Consider the following 6,025-nt stretch of genomic DNA (forward strand, 5'->3'; position numbering starts at 1 on the left):
TTGGTCGCATTTCACGTACAATATTGACAAAAAGTCAGAATGTGTCATAAATGACGGGAAGCACTGCTGACAAAAGATATCGGGGAAAAACACCACCAACCTTAAGCGACATCTAAAGGCTAACCAGCCACACATTCAGGTAAGTTGACTTAAATTAACGTCTCATAAGCCTATGATGATTTTAGGCATCTACGCTGTAAATCAACCAGTTAGTTATATTGAGTTCTCTTTTGACTAAAACTAGACTAACAAAAAGATATGTGAATGACTAAATATGACTAAAACTAACGAGGACATTTGGCACAAGACTAAGACTAAATTAAAAAATAGGTGACAAAATGAACACTACCTCATTTAATGCTCTAGTTGTGCACTCCCAGTGTTGTATCGAGCTCTGTTCCCCCCCGCTACTTAAACCTGAACCTAACCCTAACTATGGGGGGGGCTATGCATTTTAACAGGGGGGAAACCGATCTTGACAGGGGAAAAGACTTTGACTTTGTAACTTTGACAACACCGTTGGCAGAACCAGCAGTAATTTAGATAAAGTTTGTTATTTTTATAAAGTTTTGTGTATTACAGATCCCCCTGTCAGTGGTTGCATTACACTTTGTTCCATGACGGACAGGTCCTAAACAATCTGTCATAATCTAGTCTGTTATTACCAATTCTATTTTAATGATATTAAGACATAGGCTATTTTAATTGGGAAGTAAGGTGCCTGAATAGAAATGAGTTAGACTGTAACTCTCTCCAAACGTAGTGCGGCTGCAGAGAAAAACAGCTTTGCGCCAAAGCAGTTAGACGTGTTAATAACATAAGGCCTCTTTCACACTGGCTGCGTGGCGTGAGCGTGTCAGCTGCGTGGCGTGTCCATTTTTATTTTGGCTCCCATGTTAACAGGTTAGAGCTTGCACACTGCCTGACACGCATGTCTCAGGCGCGGCTCGAGCCGTGCTGAAAATGCGTGCATGCTAGAAATCGGACCGCCGCCTATTTTTCACGTGACACGAAAGTTTGTTGGAAGCGTTTCCAGGTAACATAGAATAGAAAAAGATGTTTATATGTCATTTAGACACAAATACATTTAATAAATGACATTTTGATGTTTGAAAGTCTCTAGGTTTTGACATAAATGCAGATATAAATGTCATTTAAAAAAATAATAAATAATTATCGATTTTCTAATATTGCACCTGTCAATACAGAACTAAATATTCTGGAGCCTATTTTGCCGTCAATACTGCCGACGTTGTCTTTGCTGTAATCAAATCAGTATATATTTATGTTTACCATGAAGTATACTACTGCTTATTTCATTTTATCAAAGGGAAACATCCATGTGTACAGACAAGGCTAGCAGCAGCAGCGCCGCGCAGATGTGCCTCGCCCGGAGTACTTCCTCAACGACTGCAGCTCTTTTGCAATGAGCACAAATACAGCTTTAACTACTAATATTATATATATATATTTATATATATAAAGGCAGGCAGGCAGGAGAAGTCTGAGTTGGCGGATTTATTTGTCCCAAAAAACTAAGTACAAATTAACAAAGGTCCTGAGAGGGGCAGACAAAAACTTATCCAGAGTGAAGAAAAACAAGAACAGGGAATCCAAAAAAAACAAACTGATCAAACCAGAAACTTGAGGAAGTAAAACTAGAAAATGACAAAACAGAAAACCAGACTATCAAAATAAAACAGGAAACAGAAATATACACAATCCACAGAATACACAATCACAATAAGACAAAACATAGGACCAAAATACCAGACCGAAATACAACAAAGTACAAAGCAAAATACCGAAACCATAACAAAAATGCCCCAAAAAAATATCTTAAAAAAAAGAAGAAGAATGCCTTACACATGAAAAGACATCAAATACAATCAAGGATAAAAACACAATAAAGTCCAGGACTTATTTCCATTGTGGTCCTCAACACATAACATCAGGACAAGACAATACATTTACAGAGTGTGTGATAATCAATGACATAACATGAAAGCATTTTTCTTAAATAAATAAAACTGTTACTGGCCCCCTGCTCTATTCCGCCACCCTCTCTAGTAACCAGGCCTTGATTCTCTTTTTGAAAGAGTTCATGCTGGAAATGACTTTCATTTGCCGGTCTAACTTGTTCCACTGAACTGCCCCTATATAGGTAGGTTCCTTTCCCTAACACTGTCTTCTTTAATTTATAAGGACACAGGTCTGATATGCTACGTTGTTGTCCTGCGTTCCGTTATTGTTTTCCTAAACCCAACCGTCCCGTTATTGTTTTCCTAAACCCAACCGTCCCGTTTTTCTTTTCCTAAACCCAACCGTCCCGTTGTTGTCCCGCGTGTCATGGAAATGTAAGCCCACCAACGACCTTTTCCTTAACTTAAGGGGCTGTGTTCATTTCAGGGAATTCTTCCGTGGGCCCATCACAGAATTTCTGGTGATTCCGTGAAACTGCCACAGATTTTGAGTTAAGGGGCCGTGTTCATTTCACGGAATTCTGTGAGATCAGGTTGCTTTTTTCTGCTCTAGCCAAGGGTTAACTTGGCCTTGTGCTTCGGATCATTGTCATGTTGAAAAGTCCAAGTGCGTCCCTTGCACAGCTTTCAGGCTTATGAGTGCAAATTTTCCTCCAATATTTTCTGATAACATGCTGCATTCATTTTGCCATCAACTTTGACTAAATGTCCAGTGCCTCTGTAGCTCACACACTCCCAAAACACATCAGAGATCCACCTCCATGCTTCACAGTAGGGATGGTGCGCTTTCGGGGAAACGTATGATGAGCTGCATGTCCCCTGCCCTTTGCCATAATGTGCAACGTAACACATGCGTTATGCCTTATGTGCGCGCACTCACATATAAAAAAAATGCATTGACATGGCGACACCAAGTCCTCCCAGAGTTGTGCCTTTTGTCATAAGTTTTGCTTTCAATAACTTCATAAACAGTGGCAGTAAGCAAACAGCAACATGCAAGGTGTGTGGCACAAAGATAAATGATGCCGGATCAACGTTGAACTTCATCAGGCATCTCAAAACACACCCAAATAGGTCAGTCACTTGCTAATGTGAAAGAGACATTACATTTAGCATATATCTGCGACCCAATTCTGCACATATTTCTGTTACTGTAGTCCTATTTACTATTTCATTATTTCATCCATGCGTGGCGCAGCAGATCCGTGTGCGCCTGCCGTGGAGACGCTGGCCTCACTAACCTCTCCTTCTCTGAGTCGGATCTCCCTCGCGCTGGACTCAGTTTCACTGAGCGTACTAACACTTAGAAAATAAATGGCATTACATCAGTGAGTTCAAACTGCTTATTGTGCGTAATTTGGACTGACACTGAGATGCATTTCCACATTTTTTTGAGTGAAAGAGATGTTACATTTAGCATATCGTCAATGCTGGCAGCATGGTGGCTCAGTGGTTAGCACTTCTGCCTCACAGCAAGAAGGTTCTGGGTTCGAACCCTGGTCGTCTGTGTGGAGTTTGCATGTTCTCCCCATGCTTGCATGTGCTCCGGTTTCTTCCCACCATAAAGACATGCATGAAACTAGGACAACAGTTGAAAATTAGCCGACTGGCTAACACTGGCGCATTTACAAAATGTTGATTAATGTGCATTGTCCTAATCTAAATAAATCTTAAACAGGCAAATTGTATCTTGAAACTGAAGGAATCGCCTTTTTGGGGACCTTATCATACTCAAAAACTCACCAAACTTTGCACACGCATCAGGCCTGGTGAAATGTTTTTACATTTTAAGGGTTTCGGGAATAGGTGCACAAAAATGGCACTGGAACTTTTCAGGATTCATAAGAGTCCAACCCTTACGACATATACAGGCCGATATTGGCTCAAAGTCATAGCGCCCCCTAGTGGCAACAGGAAGTAGGCCTAAAAGTCAAGGTGCTAAACTTTAACGAACTCCTCCACGCCCACTTATTCAGGCCACGCCCACTTTCATAAAATTTTAATCATTTAAGGTAGAGTCTTCTGTGACGTGTCATTGAACTCAGTAGAGAGTTCCTTCTTCATTGTTGATGGTTTGGCCCGCCCCCTATGCTTAAAGCACGCCCCTTTCATAACTGGTGACCCGTTTAAGGTAGTGTCTTGTGTGAGGTATCATTGAACTCAGCAGTTTCTTTTTGATTTGTGACCTTTTTAAGACCTTAAAGGTACTCTAAGCAATGTCACGCGTTTTTTAGGCTCCAACATGTTTTGTCACATACAGTAAACATCTCACTATCCACGAGCTGCCGGTCCCCTAAACACACTGTAAAAAAATGCGGTCTCTGTAGACAGTCCAGGGTCCACACACGGCAACAAAAACAAAATGGTCCAACCTGGACCATGCAAACATACACAAACCGTGTTCCAGTGTTCAGCCAATAACGGACAAGAAGGATTTTGTGGGGGTGGGGGGTGGGGGTTAGTGCGCTGAAGCACAGAAGGGAGGGAACGGGATGAGGAGGAGGGAGGAGCAAGCTAGTCTTCGTTTTGTTTGAAAATACTTTGAACGTCAACAAGAAGTAATGTCACCCAACATCGCTTAGAGCACCTTTAATGAATGAAATGAATTCAAGACCTACTATATCCCTATATATATATATATATATATATATATATATATATATATATATATATATATATATATATATATATATCCATCCATCTTCGTCCGCTTATCCGGTCTCGGGTCGCGGGGGTAGCAGCTCCAGCAGGGGAGAAAAGAGAGGTGTGGAGTCAGAGGTCCACCAGCTTCACCAGTGCCTTTTAGAAAAAGGCTGGTCCAACACCTTTGGTCAGGAGCTGGAAAGACTAATGTTGTCTGGTTTCAAAAACCTGTTTCAGGAGTCTTTATGACCTATAATCAACAAGTTGCAAGTTTCTTTTTCTAGCTCACCCAGTAAGAGCGTGCGCCCCATGTAGGCTGAGTCCTTTGCAGCGGCCCGGGTTAAAATCCGACCTGTGGCCCTTTGCTGCGTGTCATCCCCACTCTTTCTCCCCCCTTTCCTTTCTATCCACTCTCAATATCTAATAAAGGGAAAAAGCCCCAAAAAAAATAATCTTAAAAAAAAGAAAGAATGATGAAGAAATAGGTTTAGATTGATGTAGAACAGTCATGTTGACCACAGTTCTTCTGCAGTGGCTTAAATGTGTGATCAGATAGTCAACTTGCTAATGATTGATAAAACACTGGGTTAAAAGGACATTAAACTTTATGGTTGTTGTGGAAAATGCTACGGTTTTCTTTCACTTTCAGGTGTACACGGCGGGTTTCTGGGAAATGCTCTCACTTGTTGTCAAGTCATTGACCCGGTTTATGTTCGTGTTTATTTTGATCCTCTGGCTGTAAGATTAACTTTTGGTATATATTATCAAAGGTCAGAAAAAAGAAGGTATTTTACTGAGGACTTTTTCTATGTAATTGCTTTTAATAATTTGAACTTTTTTGACAATGAAAAAACTCACAACATGCTTATAATGTGTTGTGCTTGCAGCATGAGCGACACGCACCGCTGCAAATTGACGGTGCCGTTGTGGAGATGGGTCAGCAGTGTGAAGTTCCTGGGAGTTCACCTGTCGGGCACCCCGCCCCCCAACACCTTGACAGCTGATGCCACTGAACTGCACTCTATAATTGTTCCTATTTTATGGTCCTGATTGTGCTGGCTGAATGTTTGTTTTTAGCTTTTTGACGTATAATTTTTTAACTTATAAGTATTTATTTCAGTTTTTGTTAATTGCACTGTGACTGATGAGAAACAACTTTTTCTGTGTATGCAAGTACTCAGTGATATGACAAATCAGAAATGGGTTTATTGCCACAATAAATTACACTTATGCGGAATTTCCCTTGATGATACTTGATGACCACCACTTTAGATCAAATTAAGTTCATCTACGTCATATCTAACTGATTGCCCGTTTACTATCCAATTCATAATCAATTAGTTGTGTATTCAATGAGGCAAGACTCAGCAAAAAGTGAAGCCACTCCAAAGTGTGTGTGT

This window comes from Sander lucioperca, chromosome 9 (assembly GCF_008315115.2).
Source record: "Sander lucioperca isolate FBNREF2018 chromosome 9, SLUC_FBN_1.2, whole genome shotgun sequence".
Lineage (NCBI taxonomy): Eukaryota > Metazoa > Chordata > Actinopteri > Perciformes > Percidae > Sander > Sander lucioperca.